The sequence below is a fragment of the Stenella coeruleoalba genome (genome assembly GCF_951394435.1).
Source record: "Stenella coeruleoalba genome assembly, chromosome: 7".
NCBI classification, from domain to species: Eukaryota; Metazoa; Chordata; class Mammalia; order Artiodactyla; family Delphinidae; genus Stenella; species Stenella coeruleoalba.
Genome location: NC_137153.1, coordinates 3,406,335 through 3,430,531, shown reverse-complemented (window position 1 = coordinate 3,430,531; position 24,197 = coordinate 3,406,335). Strand labels below are relative to the sequence as shown.

The 24,197-nt window shown below is 43.8% G+C and overlaps 2 long non-coding RNA genes across 27 annotated transcripts in view; both read left to right on the top strand.

The window, feature by feature from the left end:
- The window catches only part of LOC307189637, a 2,307,304-nt gene that overhangs the window by 608,215 nt on the left and 1,674,892 nt on the right, over positions 1 to 24,197 (top strand). The window lies entirely within an intron of this gene.
- The window catches only part of LOC307189640, a 454,842-nt gene that overhangs the window by 274,972 nt on the left and 155,673 nt on the right, over positions 1 to 24,197 (top strand). The gene's annotated exons all lie outside the window — the stretch shown is intronic.

Here is a 24,197-nt window from a genome sequence, read left to right as displayed (position 1 = left end):
ACCCGTGGAATGGGTACCATGCAATATGACTTCAAAGGGTCTTCATTTGCTCACCGAACCTCTCCAATCCTATCACTGCTGCGTTTATGCCCCTGTACACATGCTTGATTCTCTTTCGGAGACATAGTAGTCCATAGGTTTTACGATACTTACTAGTCAGGTACATTCTTAGGCGTTTAATATGCGGTGTTGAGTCCATTTCGTTGAGCAAGGAGTAGCTCTTGTCTATTCCATATTTGGCTTAAGGAACTTTATCTGTGCTCATTTCAATCTCTGGTTTTATGCAGCACCCCAACTCACCTTTCCCCTTAAGCAAGCATAAGTTGTTTTTCTAAATTTGAGACGCTGTTCTGTTCTGTAATTCAGTTCCTGTGTAGCCAAGTTTCCATTCCGTGTATTACTGATATCTTATGATATTTCTTTTTCTGTGTGACTTATTTCAGTTAGAATCATCATACCTGAATCCACTCATTGTGCTGCTAAGGGCCTGATGACATAGATTTCATTGCTGAGTGATATTGCTTTGTAAGTAAATACCACAACTTCTTTATCCATTTTTCACTTTCTGCGATGTTGAACTTGTACTGTAAACGAGGTTCTTGTAAACAGAGCCATTCCAAACTTTGGGGTGGCTGTGTCTTTTTGATTTTAATTTCCCTAAGCTATAGGACCATAAGTGGAAGTGCCCTAGGTTCTTTTTATTTGTTTTTTAGATGTTTCAGGAAACACCATACACTTCTCCCGAGTGGTTGTTGGCAATTTACATCCCGCCAATCAGCATAACAAGGCTCCCAGTTCTCCATGGCCTGTCCTGCCTTTCTGGATTTTACACTTTTTTCAGATGGCCCTTTTGACCGGGGGGAAGTGAGACTTCATTGTAGTGCAGATTTCCTTTGCAAGCTTGCTTGGTTGGCCAAAAAGGGCGTATGCGTTTTTTCCCGAATATATTCAGGAAAAAACGCATACGCCCTTTTTGGCCAAGTGCATCATTGTGGACGTTCTGCCTCTTTTCCTATGCTTTCAATGCAATTCCAGTCTACCTCCTGAAATCGGTTTCCTGCAATTCTGCCCCGCTTTCAAGTCCTCTCGGCAGCCTTACTTCAGTCTATTTTTGGACGATAGCTGTCATTTATAACTCTGCAGGTTTGTGAATTACAGTGCCCCTGAGCTCCTTTCTTCAACTCGCTTTACTGTGACCTGGCCGCAACACCGCAGGATGGCTTCAGGCCCTAATCTGGTTCCGGCCCGGCATGCTGAGCCTTTGGTTAATTCCTCTTCCTGGTGGGAAATGAGAGTTAAATTTGCCCGTCCAGACACCTCCAGCTAGCCTCTCATTGGTTCTCGCTATTCCTGTTCATCTTCCGCAGAAATTGCAAACTGGGCCAAACAGGAGGTTAAAGGGACTGACTCTCCAAGTGGGGAGAGTGTTAGTAAAGCGTCTGGAATGTTGCACCCGAGTACCAGGGGAGGAAAACTGAGACATATTTGAACACATCTCCCGATCACATGGTTGATCATACTCTAGGTTCCACATGCATGTTTTAGCTGAAGGAAGAATACCTTAAACCTGGGTAGTTGAAACCCGTGGAATGGGTACCATGCAATATGACTTCAAAGGGTCTTCATTTGCTCACTGAACCTCTCCAATCCTCTCACTGCTGCGTTTATGCCCCTGTACACATGCTTGATTCTCTTTCGGAGACATAGCAATCCATAGGTTTTAAGATACTTACAAGTCAGGTACATTCTTAGGCGTTTAATATGCGGTGTTGAGTCCATTTCGTTGAGCAAGGAGTAGCTCTTGTCTATTCCATATTTGGCTTAAGGAACTTTATCTGTACTCATTTCAATCTCTGGTTTTATGCAGCACCCCAACTCACCTTTACCCTTAAGCAAGCATAAGTTGTTTTTCTAAACTTGAGACCCTGTTCTGTTCTGTAATTCAGTTCCTGTGTAGCCAAGTTTCCATCCCGTGTATTACTGATATCTTATGATGTTTCTTTTTCTGTGTGACTTATTTCAGTTAGAATCATCATACCTGAATCCACTCATTGTGCTGCTAAGGGCCTGATGACATAGATTTCATTGCTGAGTGATATTGCTTTGTAAGTGAATACCACAACTTCTTTATCCATTTTTCACTTTCTGCGATGTTGAACTTGTACTGTAAACGAGGTTCTTGTAAACAGAGGCGTCCCAGACTTTGGGGTGGCTGTGTCTTTTTGATTTTAATTTCCCTAAGCTATAGGACCATAAGTGGAAGTGCCCTAGGCTCTGTTGCTTTGTTTTTTAGATGTTTCAGGAAACACCATACACTTCTCCCAAGTGTCTGTTGGCAATTTACATCCCGCCCATCAGCATAACAAGGCTCCCAGTTCTCAATGGCCTGTTGCCTTTCTGGATTTTACACTTTTTTCAGATGGCCCTTTTGACCGGGGGGAAGTGAGACTTCATTGTAGTGCAGATTTCCTTTGCAAGCTTGCTTGGTTGGCCAAAAAGGGCGTATGCGTTTTTTCCTGAATATATTCAGGAAAAAACGCATACGCCCTTTTTGGCCAAGTGCATCATTGTGGACGTTCTGCCTCTTTTCCTATGCTTTCAATGCAATTCCAGTCTACCTTCTGAAATTGGTTTCCTGCAATTCTGCCCAGCTTTCAAGTCCTCTTGGCAGCCTTACTTCAGTCTATTTTTGGACGATAGCTGTCATTTATAACTCTGCAGTTTTGTGAATTACAGTGCCCCTGAGCTCCTTTCTTCAACTCGCTTTCTTGTGACCTGGCCGCAACACCGCAGGATGGCTTCAGGCCCTAATCTGGTTCTGGCCCGGCACGCTGAGCCTTTGGTTAATTCCTCTTCCTGGTGGGAAATGAGAGTTAAATTTGCCCGTCCAGACACCTCCAGCTAGCCTCTCATTGGTTCTCGCTATTCCTGTTCATCTTCCGCAGAAATTGCAAACTGGGCCAAACAGGAGGTTAAAGGGACTGACTCTCCAAGTCGGGAGAGTGTTAGTAAAGCGTCTGGAATGTTGCACCCAAGTGCCAGGGTACGAAAACTGAGACATATTTGAACACGTCTCCCGATCACATGGTTGATCATACTCTAGGTTCCACATGCATGTTTTAGCTGAAGGAAGAATACCTTAAACCTGGGTAGTTGAAACCCGTGGAATGGGTACCATGCAATATGACTTCAAAGGGTCTTCATTTGCTCACCGAACCTCTCCAATCCTATCACTGCTGCGTTTATGCCCCTGTACACATGCTTGATTCTCTTTCGGAGACATAGCAATCCATAGGTTTTAAGATACTTACTAGTCAGGTACATTCTTAGGCGTTTAATATGGGGTGTTGAGTCCATTTCGTTGAGCAAGGAGTAGCTCTTGTCTATTCCATATTTGACTTAAGGAACTTTATCTGTGCTCATTTCAGTCTCTGGTTTTATGCAGCACCCCAACTCACCTTTACCCTTAAGCAAGCATAAGTTGGTTTTCTAAATTTGAGTCCCTGTTCTGTTCTGTAATTCAGTTCCTGTGTAGCCAAGTTTACATTCCGTGTATTACTGATATCTTATGATGTTTCTTTTTCTGTGTGACTTACTTCAGTTAGAATCATCATACCTGAATCCACTCATTGTGCTGCTACGGGCCTGATGACACAGATTTCATTGCTGAGTGATATTGCTTTGTCAGTAAATACCACAACTTCTTTATCCATTTTTCACTTTCTGCGATGTTGAACTTGTACTGTAAACGAGGTTCTTATAAACAGAGCCGTTCCAAACTTTGGGGTGGCTGTGTCTTTTTGATTTTAATTTCCCTAAGCTATAGGACCATAAGTGGAAGTGCCCTAGGTTCTGTTGCTTTGTTTTTTAGATGTTTCAGGAAACACCATACACTTCTCCCGAGTGGTTGTTGGCAATTTACATCCCGCCCATCAGCATAACAAGGCTCCCAGTTCTCCATGGCCTGTCCTGCCTTTCTGGATTTTACACTTTTTTCAGATTGCCCTTTTGACCGGGGGGAAGTGAGACTTCATTGTAGTGCAGATTTCCTTTGCAAGCTTGCTTGGTTGGCCAAAAAGTGCGTATGCGTTTTTTCCTGAATATATTCAGGAAAAAACGCATACGCCCTTTTTGGCCAAGTGCATCATTGTGGACGTTCTGCCTCTTTTCCTATGCTTTCAATGCAATTCCAGTCTACCTCCTGAAATCGGTTTCCTGCAATTCTGCCCTGCTTTCAAGTCCTCTTGGCAGCCTTACTTCAGTCTATTTTTGGACGATAGCTGTCATTTATAACTCTGCAGGTTTGTGAATTACAGTGCCCCTGAGCTCCTTTCTTCAACTCGCTTTCTTTTGAGCTGGCCGCAACACCGCAGGATGGCTTTAGGACCTAATCTGGTTCCGGTACGGCACGCTGAGCCTTTGGTTATTTCCACTTCCTGGTGGGAAATGAGAGTTAAATTTGCCCGTCCAGACACCTCCAGCTAGCCTCTCATTGGTTCTCGCTATTCCTGTTCATCTTCCGCAGAAATTGCAAACTGGGCCAAACAGGAGGTTAAAGGCGCTGACTCTCCAAGTGGGGAGAGTGTTAGTAAAGCGTCTGGAATGTTGCACCCGAGTACCAGGGGAGGAAAACTGAGACATATTTGAACACGTCTCCCGTTCACATGGTTGATCATACTTGGGTTCCACATGCATGTTTTAGCTGAAGGAAGAATACCTTAAACCTGGAGAGTTGAGACCCGTGTAATGGGTACCATGCAATATGACTTCAAAGGGTCTTCATTTGCTCACCGAACCTCTCCAATCCTATCACTGCTGCGTTTATGCCCCTGTACACACGCTTGATTCTCTTTTGGAGACATAGCAATCCATAGGTTTTAAGATACTTACTAGTCAGGTACATTCTTAGGCGTTTAATATGGGGTGTTGAGTCCATTTCGTTGAGCAAGGAGTAGCTCTTGTCTATTCCATATTTGGCTTAAGGAACTTTATCTGTGCTCATTTCAATCTCTGGTTTTATGCAGCACCCCAACTCACCTTTACCCTTAAGCAAGCATAAGTTGGTTTTCTAAATTTGAGACCCTGTTCTGTTCTGTAATTCAGTTCCTGTGTAGCCAAGTTTACATTCCGTGTATTACTGATATCTTATGATGTTTCTTTTTCTGTGTGACTTACTTCAGTTAGAATCATCATACCTGAATCCACTCATTGTGCTGCTAAGGGCCTGATGACACAGATTTCATTGCTGAGTGATATTGCTTTGCAAGTAAATACCACAACTTCTTTATCCATTTTTCACTTTCTGCGATGTTGAACTTGTGCTGTAAACGAGGTTCTTGTAAACAGAGCCGTTCCAAACTTTGGGGTGGCTGTGTCTTTTTGATTTTAATTTCCCTAAGCTATAGGACCATAAGTGGAAGTGCCCTAGGCTCTGTTGCTTTGTTTTTTAGATGTTTCAGGAAACACCATACACTTCTCCCGAGTGGTTGTTGGCAATTTACATCCCGCCCATCAGCATAACAAGGCTCCCAGTTCTCCATGGCCTGTCCTGCCTTTCTGGATTTTACACTTTTTTCAGATGGCCCTTTTGACCGGGGGGAAGTGAGACTTCATTGTAGTGCAGATTTCCTTTGCAAGCTTGCTTGGTTGGCCAAAAAGGGCGTATGCGTTTTTTCCTGAATATATTCAGGAAAAAACGCATACGCCCTTTTTGGCCAAGTGCATCATTGTGGACGTTCTGCCTCTTTTCCTATGCTTTCAATGCAATTCCAGTCTACCTCCTGAAATCGGTTTCCTGCAATTCTGCCCCGCTTTCAAGTCCTCTTGGCAGCCTTACTTCAGTCTATTTTTGGACGATAGCTGTCATTTATAACTCTGCAGGTTTGTGAATTACAGTGCCCCTGAGCTCCTTTCTACAACTCGCTTTCTTGTGACCTGGCCGCAACACCGCAGGATGGCTTCAGGTCCTAATCTGGTTCCGGCACGGCACGCTGAGCCTTTGGTTAATTCCTCTTCCTGGTGGGAAATGAGAGTTAAATTTGCCCGTCCAGACACCTCCAGCTAGCCTCTCATTGGTTCTCGCTATTCCTGTTCATCTTCCGCAGAAATTGCAAACTGGGCCAAACAGGAGGTTAAAGGGACTGACTCTCCAAGTCGGGAGAGTGTTAGTAAAGCGTCTGGAATGTTGCACCCAAGTGCCAGGGTACGAAAACTGAGACATATTTGAACACGTCTCCCGATCACATGGTTGATCATACTCTAGGTTCCACATGCATGTTTTAGCTGAAGGAAGAATACCTTAAACCTGGGTAGTTGAAACCCGTGGAATGGGTACCATGCAATATGACTTCAAAGGGTCTTCATTTGCTCACCGAACCTCTCCAATCCTATCACTGCTGCGTTTATGCCCCTGTACACATGCTTGATTCTCTTTCGGAGACATAGCAATCCATAGGTTTTAAGATACTTACTAGTCAGGTACATTCTTAGGCGTTTAATATGGGGTGTTGAGTCCATTTCGTTGAGCAAGGAGTAGCTCTTGTCTATTCCATATTTGACTTAAGGAACTTTATCTGTGCTCATTTCAGTCTCTGGTTTTATGCAGCACCCCAACTCACCTTTACCCTTAAGCAAGCATAAGTTGGTTTTCTAAATTTGAGTCCCTGTTCTGTTCTGTAATTCAGTTCCTGTGTAGCCAAGTTTACATTCCGTGTATTACTGATATCTTATGATGTTTCTTTTTCTGTGTGACTTACTTCAGTTAGAATCATCATACCTGAATCCACTCATTGTGCTGCTACGGGCCTGATGACACAGATTTCATTGCTGAGTGATATTGCTTTGTCAGTAAATACCACAACTTCTTTATCCATTTTTCACTTTCTGCGATGTTGAACTTGTACTGTAAACGAGGTTCTTATAAACAGAGCCGTTCCAAACTTTGGGGTGGCTGTGTCTTTTTGATTTTAATTTCCCTAAGCTATAGGACCATAAGTGGAAGTGCCCTAGGTTCTGTTGCTTTGTTTTTTAGATGTTTCAGGAAACACCATACACTTCTCCCGAGTGGTTGTTGGCAATTTACATCCCGCCCATCAGCATAACAAGGCTCCCAGTTCTCCATGGCCTGTCCTGCCTTTCTGGATTTTACACTTTTTTCAGATTGCCCTTTTGACCGGGGGGAAGTGAGACTTCATTGTAGTGCAGATTTCCTTTGCAAGCTTGCTTGGTTGGCCAAAAAGTGCGTATGCGTTTTTTCCTGAATATATTCAGGAAAAAACGCATACGCCCTTTTTGGCCAAGTGCATCATTGTGGACGTTCTGCCTCTTTTCCTATGCTTTCAATGCAATTCCAGTCTACCTCCTGAAATCGGTTTCCTGCAATTCTGCCCCGCTTTCAAGTCCTCTTGGCAGCCTTACTTCAGTCTATTTTTGGACGATAGCTGTCATTTATAACTCTGCAGGTTTGTGAATTACAGTGCCCCTGAGCTCCTTTCTTCAACTCGCTTTCTTTTGAGCTGGCCGCAACACCGCAGGATGGCTTTAGGACCTAATCTGGTTCCGGTACGGCACGCTGAGCCTTTGGTTATTTCCACTTCCTGGTGGGAAATGAGAGTTAAATTTGCCCGTCCAGACACCTCCAGCTAGCCTCTCATTGGTTCTCGCTATTCCTGTTCATCTTCCGCAGAAATTGCAAACTGGGCCAAACAGGAGGTTAAAGGCGCTGACTCTCCAAGTGGGGAGAGTGTTAGTAAAGCGTCTGGAATGTTGCACCCGAGTACCAGGGGAGGAAAACTGAGACATATTTGAACACGTCTCCCGTTCACATGGTTGATCATACTTGGGTTCCACATGCATGTTTTAGCTGAAGGAAGAATACCTTAAACCTGGAGAGTTGAGACCCGTGTAATGGGTACCATGCAATATGACTTCAAAGGGTCTTCATTTGCTCACCGAACCTCTCCAATCCTATCACTGCTGCGTTTATGCCCCTGTACACACGCTTGATTCTCTTTTGGAGACATAGCAATCCATAGGTTTTAAGATACTTACTAGTCAGGTACATTCTTAGGCGTTTAATATGGGGTGTTGAGTCCATTTCGTTGAGCAAGGAGTAGCTCTTGTCTATTCCATATTTGGCTTAAGGAACTTTATCTGTGCTCATTTCAATCTCTGGTTTTATGCAGCACCCCAACTCACCTTTACCCTTAAGCAAGCATAAGTTGGTTTTCTAAATTTGAGACCCTGTTCTGTTCTGTAATTCAGTTCCTGTGTAGCCAAGTTTACATTCCGTGTATTACTGATATCTTATGATGTTTCTTTTTCTGTGTGACTTACTTCAGTTAGAATCATCATACCTGAATCCACTCATTGTGCTGCTAAGGGCCTGATGACACAGATTTCATTGCTGAGTGATATTGCTTTGCAAGTAAATACCACAACTTCTTTATCCATTTTTCACTTTCTGCGATGTTGAACTTGTGCTGAAAACGAGGTTCTTGTAAACAGAGCCGTTCCAAACTTTGGGGTGGCTGTGTCTTTTTGATTTTAATTTCCCTAAGCTATAGGACCATAAGTGGAAGTGCCCTAGGCTCTGTTGCTTTGTTTTTTAGATGTTTCAGGAAACACCATACACTTCTCCCGAGTGGTTGTTGGCAATTTACATCCCGCCCATCAGCATAACAAGGCTCCCAGTTCTCCATGGCCTGTCCTGCCTTTCTGGATTTTACACTTTTTTCAGATGGCCCTTTTGACCGGGGGGAAGTGAGACTTCATTGTAGTGCAGATTTCCTTTGCAAGCTTGCTTGGTTGGCCAAAAAGGGCGTATGCGTTTTTTCCTGAATATATTCAGGAAAAAACGCATACGCCCTTTTTGGCCAAGTGCATCATTGTGGACGTTCTGCCTCTTTTCCTATGCTTTCAATGCAATTCCAGTCTACCTCCTGAAATCGGTTTCCTGCAATTCTGCCCCGCTTTCAAGTCCTCTTGGCAGCCTTACTTCAGTCTATTTTTGGACGATAGCTGTCATTTATAACTCTGCAGGTTTGTGAATTACAGTGCCCCTGAGCTCCTTTGTTCAACTCGCTTTCTTGTGACCTGGCCGCAACACCGCAGGATGGCTTCAGGCCCTAATCTGGTTCCGGTACGGCACGCTGAGCCTTTGGTTATTTCCTCTTCCTGGTGGGAAATGAGAGTTAAATTTGCCCGTCCAGACACCTCCAGCTAGCCTCTCATTGGTTCTCGCTATTCCTGTTCATCTTCCGCAGAAATTGCAAACTGGCCAAAGAGGAGGTTAAAGGCGCTGACTCTCCAAGTGGGGAGAGTGTTAGTAAAGCGTCTGGAATGTTGCACCCGAGTACCAGGGGAGGAAAACTGAGACATATTTGAACACGTCTCCCGTTCACATGGTTGATCATACTTGGGTTCCACATGCATGTTTTAGCTGAAGGAAGAATACCTAAAACCTGGGTAGTTGAAACCCGTGGAATGGGTACCATGCAATATGACTTCAAAGGGTCTTCATTTGCTCACCGAACCTCTCCAATCCTATCACTGCTGCGTTTATGCCCCTGTACACATGCTTGATTCTCTTTTGGAGACATAGCAATCCATAGGTTTTAAGATACTTACTAGTCAGGTACATTCTTAGGCGTTTAATATGCGGTGTTGAGTCCATTTCGTTGAGCAAGGAGTAGCTCTTGTCTATTCCATATTTGGCTTAAGGAACTTTATCTGTGCTCATTTCAATCTCTGGTTTTATGCAGCACCCCAACTCACCTTTACCCTTAAGCAAGCATAAGTTGGTTTTCTAAATTTGAGACCCTGTTCTGTTCTGTAATTCAGTTCCTGTGTAGCCAAGTTTACATTCCGTGTATTACTGATATCTTATGATGTTTCTTTTTCTGTGTGACTTATTTCAGTTAGAATCATCGTACCTGAATCTACTCATTATGCTGCTACGGGCCTGATGACATAGATTTCATTGCTGAGTGATACTGCATTGTATGTAAGTACCACAAGTTCTTTATCCATTTTTCACTTTCTGCGATGTTGAACTTGTACTGTAAACGAGGTTCTTGTAAACAGAGCTGTTCCAAACTTTGGGGTGGCTGTGTCTTTTTGATTTTAATTTCCCTAAGCTATAGGACCATAAGTGGAAGTGCCCTAGGCTCTGTTGCTTTGTTTTTTAGATGTTTCAGGAAACACCATACACTTCTCCCGAGTGGTTGTTGGCAATTTACATCCCGCCCATCAGCATAACAAGGCTCCCAGTTCTCCATGGCCTGTCCTGCCTTTCTGGATTTTACACTTTTTTCAGATGGCCCTTTTGACCGGGGGGAAGTGAGACTTCATTGTAGTGCAGATTTCCTTTGCAAGCTTGCTTGGTTGGCCAAAAAGGGCGTATGCATTTTTTCCTGAATATATTCAGGAAAAAACACATACGCCCTTTTTGGCCAAGTGCATCATTGTGGACGTTCTGCCTCTTTTCCTATGCTTTCAATGCAATTCCAGTCTACCTCCTGAAATCGGTTTCCTGCAATTCTGCCCCGCTTTCAAGTCCTCTTGGCAGCCTTACTTCAGTATATTTTTGGACGATAGCTGTCATTTATAACTCTGCAGGTTTTTGAATTACAGTGCCCCTGAGCTCCTTTCTTCAACTCGCTTTCTTTTGAGCTGGCCGCAACACCGCAGGATGGCTTCAGGCCCTAATCTGGTTCCGGTACGGAACGCTAAGCCTTTGGTTATTTCCTCTTCCTGGTGGGAAATGAGAGTTAAATTTGCCCGTCCAGACACCTCCAGCTAGCCTCTCATTGGTTCTCGCTATTCCTGTTCATCTTCTGCAGAAATTGCAAACTGGGCCAAACAGGAGGTTAAAGGCGCTGACTCTCCAAGTGGGGAGAGTGTTAGTAAAGCGTCTGGAATGTTGCACCCGAGTACCAGGGGAGGAAAACTGAGACATATTTGAACACGTCTCCCGTTCACATGGTTGATCATACTTGGGTTCCACATGCATGTTTTAGCTGAAGGAAGAATACCTAAAACCTGGGTAGTTGAAACCCGTGGAATGGGTACCATGCAATATGACTTCAAAGGGTCTTCATTTGCTCACCGAACCTCTCCAATCCTATCACTGCTGCGTTTATGCCCCTGTACACATGCTTGATTCTCTTTTGGAGACATAGCAATCCATAGGTTTTAAGATACTTACTAGTCAGGTACATTCTTAGGCGTTTAATATGCGGTGTTGAGTCCATTTCGTTGAGCAAGGAGTAGCTCTTGTCTATTCCATATTTGGCTTAAGGAACTTTATCTGTGCTCATTTCAATCTCTGGTTTTATGCAGCAACCCAACTCACCTTTACCCTTAAGCAAGCATAAGTTGGTTTTCTAAATTTGAGACCCTGTTCTGTTTTGGAATTCAGTTCCTGTGTAGCCAAGTTTACATTCCGTGTATTACTGATATCTTATGATGTTTCTTTTTCTGTGTGACTTATTTCAGTTAGAATCATCGTACCTGAATCTACTCATTATGCTGCTACGGGCCTGATGACATAGATTTCATTGCTGAGTGATACTGCATTGTACGTAAGTACCACAAGTTCTTTATCCATTTTTCACTTTCTGCGATGTTGAACTTGTACTGTAAATGAGGTTCTTGTAAACAGAGCCGTTCCAAACTTTGGGGTGGCTGTGTCTTTTTGATTTTAATTTCCCTAAGCTATAGGACCATAAGTGGAAGTGCCCTAGGTTCTGTTGCTTTGTTTTTGACATGTTTCAGGAAACACCATACACTTCTCCCGAGTGGTTGTTGGCAATTTACATCCCGCCCATCAGCATAACAAGGCTCCCAGTTCTCCATGGCCTGTCCTGCCTTTCTGGATTTTACACTTTTTTCAGATGGCCCTTTTGACCGGGGGGAAGTGAGACTTCATTGTAGTGCAGATTTCCTTTGCAAGCTTGCTTGGTTGGCCAAAAAGGGCGTATGCGTTTTTTCCTGAATATATTCAGGAAAAAACGCATACGCCCTTTTTGGCCAAGTGCATCATTGTGGACGTTCTGCCTCTTTTCCTATGCTTTCAATGCAATTCCAGTCTACCTCCTGAAATCGGTTTCCTGCAATTCTACCCCGCTTTCAAGTCCTCTTGGCAGCCTTACTTCAGTCTATTTTTGGACGATAGCTGTCATTTATAACTCTGCAGGTTTGTGAATTACAGTGCCCCTGAGCTCCTTTCTTCAACTCGCTTTCTTGTGACCTGGCCGCAACACCGCAGGATGGCTTCAGGCCCTAATCTGGTTCCGGCACGGCACGCTGAGCCTTTGGTTAATTCCTCTTCCTGGTGGGAAATGAGAGTTAAATTTGCCCGTCCAGACACCTCCAGCTAGCCTCTCATTGGTTCTCGCTATTCCTGTTCATCTTCCGCAGAAATTGCAAACTGGGCCAAACAGGAGGTTAAAGGGACTGACTCTCCAAGTCGGGAGAGTGTTAGTAAAGCGTCTGGAATGTTGCACCCAAGTGCCAGGGTACGAAAACTGAGACATATTTGAACACGTCTCCCGATCACATGGTTGATCATACTCTAGGTTCCACATGCATGTTTTAGCTGAAGGAAGAATACCTTAAACCTGGGTAGTTGAAACCCGTGGAATGGGTACCATGCAATATGACTTCAAAGGGTCTTCATTTGCTCACCGAACCTCTCCAATCCTATCACTGCTGCGTTTATGCCCCTGTACACATGCTTGATTCTCTTTCGGAGACATAGCAATCCATAGGTTTTAAGATACTTACTAGTCAGGTACATTATTAGGCGTTTAATATGGGGTGTTGAGTCCATTTCGTTGAGCAAGGAGTAGCTCTTGTCTATTCCATATTTGACTTAATTAACTTTATCTGTGCTCATTTCAGTCTCTGGTTTTATGCAGCACCCCAACTCACCTTTACCCTTAAGCAAGCATAAGTTGGTTTTCTAAATTTGAGTCCCTGTTCTGTTCTGTAATTCAGTTCCTGTGTAGCCAAGTTTACATTCCGTGTATTACTGATATCTTATGATGTTTCTTTTTCTGTGTGACTTACTTCAGTTAGAATCATCATACCTGAATCCACTCATTGTGCTGCTACGGGCCTGATGACACAGATTTCATTGCTGAGTGATATTGCTTTGTAAGTAAATACCACAACTTCTTTATCCATTTTTCACTTTCTGCGATGTTGAACTTGTACTGTAAACGAGGTTCTTGTAAACAGAGCCGTTCCAAACTTTGGGGTGGCTGTGTCTTTTTGATTTTAATTTCCCTAAGCTATAGGACCATAAGTGGAAGTGCCCTAGGTTCTGTTGCTTTGTTTTTTAGATGTTTCAGGAAGCACCATACACTTCTCCCGAGTGGTTGTTGGCAATTTACATCCCGCCCATCAGCATAACAAGGCTCCCAGTTCTCCATGGCCTGTCCTGCCTTTCTGGATTTTACACTTTTTTCAGATGGCCCTTTTGACCGGGGGGAAGTGAGACTTCATTGTAGTGCAGATTTCCTTTGCAAGCTTGCTTGGTTGGCCAAAAAGTGCGTATGCGTTTTTTCCTGAATATATTCAGGAAAAAACGCATACGCCCTTTTTGGCCAAGTGCATCATTGTGGACGTTCTGCCTCTTTTCCTATGCTTTCAATGCAATTCCAGTCTACCTCCTGAAATCGGTTTCCTGCAATTCTGCCCCGCTTTCAAGTCCTCTTGGCAGCCTTACTTCAGTCTATTTTTGGACGATAGCTGTCATTTATAACTCTGCAGGTTTGTGAATTACAGTGCCCCTGAGCTCCTTTCTTCAACTCGCTTTCTTTTGAGCTGGCCGCAACACCGCAGGATGGCTTTAGGACCTAATCTGGTTCCGGTACGGCACGCTGAGCCTTTGGTTATTTCCACTTCCTGGTGGGAAATGAGAGTTAAATTTGCCCGTCCAGACACCTCCAGCTAGCCTCTCATTGGTTCTCGCTATTCCTGTTCATCTTCCGCAGAAATTGCAAACTGGGCCAAACAGGAGGTTAAAGGCGCTGACTCTCCAAGTGGGGAGAGTGTTAGTAAAGCGTCTGGAATGTTGCACCCGAGTACCAGGGGAGGAAAACTGAGACATATTTGAACACGTCTCCCGTTCACATGGTTGATCATACTTGGGTTCCACATGCATGTTTTAGCTGAAGGAAGAATACCTTAAACCTGGAGAGTTGAGACCCGTGTAATGGGTACCATGCAATATGACTTCAAAGGGTCTTCATTTGCTCACCGAACCTCTCCAATCCTATCACTGCTGCGTTTATGCCCCTGTACACACGCTTGATTCTCTTTTGGAGACATAGCAATCCATAGGTTTTAAGATACTTACTAGTCAGGTACATTCTTAGGCGTTTAATATGGGGTGTTGAGTCCATTTCGTTGAGCAAGGAGTAGCTCTTGTCTATTCCATATTTGGCTTAAGGAACTTTATCTGTGCTCATTTCAATCTCTGGTTTTATGCAGCACCCCAACTCACCTTTACCCTTAAGCAAGCATAAGTTGGTTTTCTAAATTTGAGACCCTCTTCTGTTCTGTAATTCAGTTCCTGTGTAGCCAAGTTTACATTCCGTGTATTACTGATATCTTATGATGTTTCTTTTTCTGTGTGACTTACTTCAGTTAGAATCATCATACATGAATCCACTCATTGTGCTGCTAAGGGCCTGATGACACAGATTTCATTGCTGAGTGATATTGCTTTGCAAGTAAATACCACAACTTCTTTATCCATTTTTCACTTTCTGCGATGTTGAACTTGTGCTGTAAACGAGGTTCTTGTAAACAGAGCCGTTCCAAACTTTGGGGTGGCTGTGTCTTTTTGATTTTAATTTCCCTAAGCTATAGGACCATAAGTGGAAGTGCCCTAGGTTCTGTTGCTTTGTTTTTTAGATGTTTCAGGAAACACCATACACTTCTCCGGAGTGGTTGTTGGCATTTTACATCCCGCCCATCAGCATAACAAGGCTCCCAGTTCTCCATGGCCTGTCCTGCCTTTCTGGATTTTACACTTTTTTCAGATGGCCCTTTTGACCGGGGGGAAGTGAGACTTCATTGTAGTGCAGATTTCCTTTGCAAGCTTGCTTGGTTGGCCAAAAAGGGCGTATGCGTTTTTTCCTGAATATATTCAGGAAAAAACGCATACGCCCTTTTTGGCCAAGTGCATCATTGTGGACGTTCTGCCTCTTTTCCTATGCTTTCAATGCAATTCCAGTCTACCTCCTGAAATCGGTTTCCTGCAATTCTGCCCCGCTTTCAAGTCCTCTTGGCAGCCTTACTTCAGTCTATTTTTGGACGATAGCTGTCATTTATAACTCTGCAGGTTTGTGAATTACAGTGCCCCTGAGCTCCTTTCTTCAACTCGCTTTCTTTTGAGCTGGCCGCAACACCGCAGGATGGCTTCAGGCCCTAATCTGGTTCCCGTACGGCACGCTGAGCCTTTGGTTATTTCCTCTTCCTGGTGGGAAATGAGAGTTAAATTTGCCCGTCCAGACACCTCCAGCTAGCCTCTCATTGGTTCTCGCTATTCCTGTTCATCTTCCGCAGAAATTGCAAACTGGGCCAAACAGGAGGTTAAAGGCGCTGACTCTCCAAGTGGGGAGAGTGTTAGTAAAGCGTCTGGAATGTTGCACCCGAGTACCAGGGGAGGAAAACTGAGACATATTTGAACACGTCTCCCGTTCACATGGTTGATCATACTTGGGTTCCACATGCATGTTTTAGCTGAAGGAAGAATACCTAAAACCTGGGTAGTTGAAACCCGTGGAATGGGTACCATGCAATATGACTTCAAAGGGTCTTCATTTGCTCACCGAACCTCTCCAATCCTATCACTGCTGCGTTTATGCCCCTGTACACACGCTTGATTCTCTTTTGGAGACATAGCAATCCATAGGTTTTAAGATACTTACTAGTCAGGTACATTCTTAGGGGTTTAATATGGGGTTTTGAGTCCATTTCGTTGAGCAAGGAGTAGCTCTTGTCTATTCCATATTTGGCTTAAGGAACTTTATCTGTGCTCATTTCAATCTCTGGTTTTATGCAGCACCCCAACTCACCTTTCCCCTTAAGCAAGCATAAGTTGGTTTTCTAAATTTGAGACCCTGTTCTGTTCTGTAATTCAGTTCCTGTGTAGCCAAGTTTACATTCCGTGTATTACTGATATCTTATGATGTTTCTTTTTCTGTGTGACTTATTTCAGTTAGAATCATCATACCTGAATCCACTCATTGTGCTGCTAAGGGCCTGATGACACAGATTTCATTGCTGAGTGATATTGCTTTGTAAGTAAATACCACAACTTCTTTATCCATTTTTCACTTTCTGCGATGTTGAACTTGTACTGTAAACGAGGTTCTTGTAAACAGAGCCATTCCAAACTTAGGGGTGGCTGTGTCTTTTTGATTTTAATTTCCCTAAGCTATAGGATCATAAGTGGAAATGCCCTAGGTTCTGTTGCTTCGTTTTTTAGATGTTTCAGGAAACACCATACACTTCTCCCAAGTGGTTGTTGGCAATTTACATCCCGCCCATCAGCATAACAAGGCTCCCAGTTCTCCATCGCCTGTCCTGCCTTTCTGGATTTTACACTTTTTTCAGATGGCCCTTTTGACCGGGGGGAAGTGAGACTTCATTGTAGTGCAGATTTCCTTTGCAAGCTTGCTTGGTTGGCCAAAAAGGGTGTATGCGTTTTTTCCTGAATATATTCAGGAAAAAACGCATACGCCCTTTTTGGCCAAGTGCATCATTGTGGACGTTCTGCCTCTTTTCCTATGCTTTCAATGCAATTCCAGTCTACCTCCTGAAATCGGTTTCCTGCAATTCTGCCCCGCTTTCAAGTCCTCTTGGCAGCCTTACTTCAGTCTATTTTTGGACGATAGCTGTCATTTATAACTCTGCAGGTTTGTGAATTACAGTGCCCCTGAGCTCCTTTCTTCAACTCGCTTTCTTGTGACCTGGCCGCAACACCGCAGGATGTCTTCAGGCCCTAATCTGGTTCCGGTACGGCACGCTGTGCCTTTGGTTAATTCCTCTTCCTGGTGGGAAATGAGAGTTAAATTTGCCCGTCCAGACACCTCCAGCTAGCCTCTCATTGGTTCTCGCTATTCCTGTTCATCTTCCGCAGAAATTGCAAACTGGGCCAAACAGGAGGTTAAAGGGACTGACTCTCCAAGTCGGGAGAGTGTTAGTAAAGCGTCTGGAATGTTGCACCCGAGTACCAGGGTACGAAAACTGAGACATATTTGAACACGTCTCCCGATCACATGGTTGATCATACTCTAGGTTCCACATGCATGTTTTAGCTGAAGGAAGAATACCTTAAACCTGGGTAGTTGAAACCCGTGGAATGGGTACCATGCAATATGACTTCAAAGGGTCTTCATTTGCTCACCGAACCTCTCCAATCCTATCACTGCTGCGTTTATGCCCCTGTACACATGCTTGATTCTCTTTTGGAGACATAGCAATCCATAGGTTTTAAGATACTTACTAGTCAGGAACATTCTTACGCGTTTAATATGGGGTGTTGAGTCCATTTTGTTGAGCAAGGAGTAGCTCTTGTCTATTCCATATTTGGCTTAAGGAACTTTATCTGTGCTCATTTCAATCTCTGGTTTTATGCAGCACCCCAACTCACCTTTACCCTTAAGCAAGCATAAGTTGGTTTTCTAAATTTGAGACCCTGTTCTGTTCTGTAATTCAGTTCCTGTGTAGGCAAGTTTACATTCCGTGTATTAGTGATATCTTATGATGTTTCTTTTTCTGTGTTACTTATTTCAGTTAGAATCATCATACCTGAATCCACTCATTGCGATGCTAAGGGCCTGATGACATAGATTTCATTGCTGAGTGATATTGCTTTGTAAGTGAATACCACAACTTCTTTATCCATTTTTCACTTTCTGCGATGTTGAACTTGTACTGTAAACGAGGTTCTTGTAAACAGAGCCGTTCCAAACTTTGGGGTGGCTGTGTCTTTTTGATTTTAATTTCCCTAAGCTATAGGACCATAAGTGGAAGTGCCCTAGGCTCTGTTGCTTTGTTTTTTAGATGTTTCAGGAAACACCATACACTTCTCCCAAGTGTCTGTTGGCAATTTACATCCCGCCCATCAGCATAACAAGGCTCCCAGTTCTCAATGGCCTGTTGCATTTCTGGATTTTACACTTTTTTCAGATGGCCCTTTTGACCGGGGGGAAGTGAGACTTCATTGTAGTGCAGATTTCCTTTGCAAGCTTGCTTGGTTGGCCAAAAAGGGCGTATGCGTTTTTTCCTGAATATATTCAGGAAAAAACGCATACGCCCTTTTTGGCCAAGTGCATCATTGTGGACGTTCTGCCTCATTTCCTATGCTTTCAATGCAATTCCAGTCTACCTCCTGAAATCGGTTTCCTGCAATTCTGCCCCGCTTTCAAGTCCTCTTGGCAGCCTTACTTCAGTCTATTTTTGGACGATAGCTGTCATTTATAACTCTGCAGGTTTGTGAATTACAGTGCCCCTGAGCTCCTTTCTTCAACTCGCTTTCTTGTGACCTGGCCGCAACACCGCAGGATGGCTTCAGGCCCTAATCTGGTTCCGGCCCGGCATGCTGAGCCTTTGGTTAATTCCTCTTCCTGGTGGGAAATGAGAGTTAAATTTGCCCGTCCAGACACCTCCAGCTAGCCTCTCATTGGTTCTCGCTATTCCTGTTCATCTTCCACAGAAATTGCAAACTGGGCCAAACAGGAGGTTAAAGGGACTGACTCTCCAAGTCGGGAGAGTGTTAGTAAAGCGTCTGGAATGTTGCACCCGAGTACCAGGGGAGGAAAACTGAGACATATTTGAACACGTCTCCCGATCACATGGTTGATCATACTCTAGGTTCCACATGCATGTTTTAGCTGAAGGAAGAATACCTTAAACCTGGGTAGTTGAAACACGTGGAATGGGTACCATGCAATATGACTTCAAAGGGTCTTCATTTGCTCACCGCACCTCTCCAATCCTATCACTGCTGCGTTTATGCCCCTGTACACACGCTTGATTCTCTTTTGGAGACTTAGCAATCCATAGGTTTTAAGATACTTACTAGTCAGGTACATTCTTAGGCGTTTAATATGGGGTGTTGAGTCCATTTCGTTGAGCAAGGAGTAGCTCTTGTCTATTCCATATTTGGCTTAAGGAACTTTATCTGTGCTCATTTCAATCTCTGGTTTTATGCAGCACCCCAACTCTCCTTTACCCTTAAGCAAGCATAAGTTGGTTTTCTAAATTTGAGACCCTGTTCTGTTCTGTAATTCAGTTCCTGTGTAGCCAAGTTTACATTCCGTGTATTACTGATATCTTATGATGTTTCTTTTCTGTGTGACTTATTTCAGTTAGAATCATCATACCTGAATCCACTCATTGTGCTGCTAAGGGCCTGATGACACAGATTTCATTGCTGAGTGATATTGCTTTGTAAGTAAATACCACAACTTCTTTATCCATTTTTCACTTTCTGCGATGTTGAACTTGTACTGTAAACGAGGTTCTTGTAAACAGAGCTGTTCCAAACTTTGGGGTGGCTGTGTCTTTTTGATTTTAATTTCCCTAAGCTATAGGACCATAAGTGGAAGTGCCCTAGGTTCTGTTGCTTTGTTTTTTAGATGTTTCAGGAAACACCATACACTTCTCCCGAGTGGTTGTTGGCAATTTACATCCCACCCATCAGCATAACAAGGCTCCCAGTTCTCCATGGCCTGTCCTGCCTTTCTGGATTTTACACTTTTTTCAGATGGCCCTTTTGACCGGGGGGAAGTGAGACTTCATTGTAGTGCAGATTTCCTTTGCAAGCTTGCTTGGTTGGCCAAAAAGGGCGTATGCGTTTTTTCCTGAATATATTCAGGAAAAAACGCATACGCCCTTTTTGGCCAAGTGCATCATTGTGGACGTTCTGCCTCTTTTCCTATGCTTTCAATGCAATTCCAGTCTACCTCCTGAAATCGGTTTCCTGCAATTCTGCCCCGCTTTCAAGTCCTCTTGGCAGCCTTACTTCAGTCTATTTTTGGACGATAGCTGTCATTTATAACTCTGCAGGTTTGTGAATTACAGTGCCCCTGAGCTCCTTTCTTCAACTCGCTTTCTTTTGAGCTGGCCGCAACACCGCAGGGTGGCTTCAGGCCCTAATCTGGTTCCGGTACGGCACGCTGAGCCTTTGGTTATTTCCTCTTCCTGGTGGGAAATGAGAGTTAAATTTGCCCGTCCAGACACCTCCAGCTAGCCTCTCATTGGTTCTCGCTATTCCTGTTCATCTTCCGCAGAAATTGCAAACTGGGCCAAACAGGAGGTTAAAGGCGCTGACTCTCCAAGTGGGGAGAGTGTTAGTAAAGCGTCTGGAATGTTGCACCCGAGTACCAGGGGAGGAAAACTGAGACATATTTGAACACGTCTCCCGTTCACATGGTTGATCATACTTGGGATCCACATGCATGTTTTAGCTGAAGGAAGAATACCTTAAACCTGGAGAGTTGAGACCCGTGTAATGGGTACCATGCAATATGACTTCAAAGGGTCTTCATTTGCTCACCGAACCTCTCCAATCCTATCACTGCTGCGTTTATGCCCCTGTACACATGCTTGATTCTCTTTTGGAGACATAGCAATCCATAGGTTTTACGATACTTACTAGTCAGGTACATTCTTAGGCGTTTAATATGCGGTGTTGAGTCCATTTCGTTGAGCAAGGAGTAGCTCTTGTCTATTCCATATTTGACTTAAGGAACTTTATCTGTGCTCATTTCAATCTCTGGTTTTATGCAGCACCCCAACTCACCTTTCCCCTTAAGCAAGCATAAGTTGGTTTTCTAAATTTTAGACCCTGTTCTGTTTTGGAATTCAGTTCCTGTGTAGCCAAGTTTACATTCCGTGTATTACTGATATCTTATGATGTTTCTTTTTCTGTGTGACATATTTCAGTTAAAATCATCATACCTGAATCCACTCATTGTGCTGCTAAGGGCCTGATGACACAGATTTCATTGCTGAGTGATATTGCTTTGTAAGTAAATACCACATCTTCTTTATCCATTTTTCACTTTCTGCGATGTGAACCTGTACTTTAAACGAGGTTCTTGTAAACAGAGGCGTCCCAAACTTTGGGGTGGCTGTGTCTTTTTGATTTTAATTTCCCTAAGCTATAGGACCATAAGTGGAAGTGCCCTAGGTTCTGTTGCTTTGTTTTTTAGATGTTTCAGGAAACACCATACACTTCTCCCGAGTGGTTGTTGGCAATTTACATCCCGCCCATCAGCATAACCAGGCTCCCAGTTCTCCATGGCCTGTCCTGCCTTTCTGGATTTTACACTTTTTTCAGATGGCCCTTTTGACCGGGGAGAAGTGAGACTTCATTGTAGTGCAGATTTCCTTTGCAAGCTTGCTTGGTTGGCCAAAAAGGGCGTATGCGTTTTTTCCTGAATATATTCAGGAAAAAACGCATACGCCCTTTTTGGCCAAGTGCATCATTGTGGACGTTCTGCCTCTTTTCCTATGCTTTCAATGCAATTCCAGTCTACCACCTGAAATCGGTTTCCTGCAATTCTGCCCCGCTTTCAAGTCCTCTTGGCAGCCTTACTTCAGTCTATTTTTGGACGATAGCTGTCATTTATAACTCTGCAGGTTTGTGAATTACAGTGCCCTTGAGCTCCTTTCTTCAACTCGCTTTCTTGTGACCTGGCCGCAACACCGCAGGATGGCTTCAGGCCCTAATCTGGTTCCCGCACGGCACGCTGAGCCTTTGGTTATTTCCTCTTCCTGGTGGGAAATGAGAGTTAAATTTGCCCGTCCAGACACCTCCAGCTAGTCTCTCATTGGTTCTCGCTATTCCTGTTCATCTTCCGCAGAAATTGCAAACTGGGCCAAACAGGAGGTTAAAGGCGCTGACTCTCCAAGTGGGGAGAGTGTTAGTAAAGCGTCTGGAATGTTGCACCCGAGTACCAGGGGAGGAAAACTGAGACATATTTGAACACGTCTCCCGTTCACATGGTTGATCATACTTGGGTTCCACATGCATGTTTTAGCTGAAGGAAGAATACCTTAAACCTGGGTAGTTGAGACCCGTGGAATGGGTACCATGCAATATGACTTCAAAGGGTCTTCATTTGCTCACCGAACCTCTCCAATCCTATCACTGCTGCGTTTATGCCCCTGTACACATGCTTGATTCTCTTTCGGAGACATAGCAATCCATAGGTTTTAAGATACTTACTAGTCAGGTACATTCTTAGGCGTTTAATATGCGGTGTTGAGTCCATTTCGTTGAGCAAGGAGTAGCTCTTGTCTATTCCATATTTGGCTTAAGGAACTTTATCTGTGCTCATTTCAATCTCTGGTTTTATGCAGCACCCCAACTCACCTTTACCCTTAAGCAAGCATAAGTTGGTTTTCTAAATTTGAGACCCTGTTCTGTTCTGTAATTCAGTTCCTGTGTAGCCAAGTTTACATTCCGTGTATTACTGATATCTTATGATGTTTCTTTTTCTGTGTGACTTACTTCAGTTAGAATCATCATACCTGAATCCACTCATTGTGCTGCTAAGGGCCTGATGACACAGATTTCATTGCTGAGTGATATTGCTTTGTAAGTAAATACCACAACTTCTTTATCCATTTTTCACTTTCTGCGATGTTGAACTTGTACTGTAAATGAGGTTCTTGTAAACAGAGGCGTCCCAAACTTTGGGGTGGCTGTGTCTTTTTGATTTTAATTTCCCTAAGCTATAGGACCATAAGTGGAAGTGCCCTAGGTTCTGTTGCTTTGTTTTTTAGATGTTTCAGGAAACACCATACACTTCTCCCGAGTGGTTGTTGGCAATTTACATGCCGCCCGTCAGCATAACAAGGCTCCCAGTTCTCCATGGCCTGTCCTGCCTTTCTGGATTTTACACTTTTTTCAGATGGCCCTTTTGACCGGGGGGAAGTGAGACTTCATTGTAGTGCAGATTTCCTTTGCAAGCTTGCTTGGTTGGCCAAAAAGGGCGTATGCGTTTTTTCCTGAATATATTCAGGAAAAAACGCATACGCCCTTTTTGGCCAAGTGCATCATTGTGGACGTTCTGCCTCTTTTCCTATGCTTTCAATGCAATTCCAGTCTACCTCCTGAAATCGGTTTCCTGCAATTCTGCCCCGCTTTCAAGTCCTCTTGGCAGCCTTACTTCAGTCTATTTTTGGACGATAGCTGTCATTTATAACTCTGCAGATTTGTGAATTACAGTGCCCCTGAGCTCCTTTCTTCAACTCGCTTTCTTGTGACCTGGCCGCAACACCGCAGGATGGCTTCAGGCCCTAATCTGGTTCCGGTACGGCACGCTGAGCCTTTGGTTAATTCCTCTTCCTGGTGGGAAATGAGAGTTAAATTTGCCCGTCCAGACACCTCCAGCTAGCCTCTCATTGGTTCTCGCTATTCCTGTTCATCTTCCGCAGAAATTGCAAACTGGGCCAAACAGGAGGTTAAAGGCGCTGACTCTCCAAGTGGGGAGAGTGTTAGTAAAGCGTCTGGAATGTTGCACCCGAGTACCAGGGGAGGAAAACTGAGACATATTTGAACACGTCTCCCGTTCACATGGTTGATCATACTTGGGTTCCACATGCATGTTTTAGCTGAAGGAAGAATACCTTAAACCTGGAGAGTTGAGACCCGTGGAATGGGTACCATGCAATATGACTTCAAAGGGTCTTCATTTGCTCACCGAACCTCTCCAATCCTATCACTGCTGCGTTTATGCCCCTGTACACACGCTTGGTTCTCTTTTGGAGACATAGCAATCCATAGGTTTTAAGATACTTACTAGTCAGGTACATTCTTAGGCGTTTAATATGGGGTGTTGAGTCCATTTCGTTGAGCAAGGAGTAGCTCTTGTCTATTCCATATTTGGCTTAAGGAACTTTATGTGTGCTCATTTCAATCTCTGGTTTTATGCAGCACCCCAACTCACCTTTCCCCTTAAGCAAGCATAAGTTGGTTTTCTAAATTTGAGACCCTGTTCTGTTTTGGAATTCAGTTCCTGTGTAGCCAAGTTTACATTCCGTGTATTAGTGATATCTTATGATGTTTCTTTTTCTGTGTGACTTATTTCAGTTAGAATCATCGTACCTGAATCCACTCATTATGATGCTACGGGCCTGATGACATAGATTTCATTGCTGAG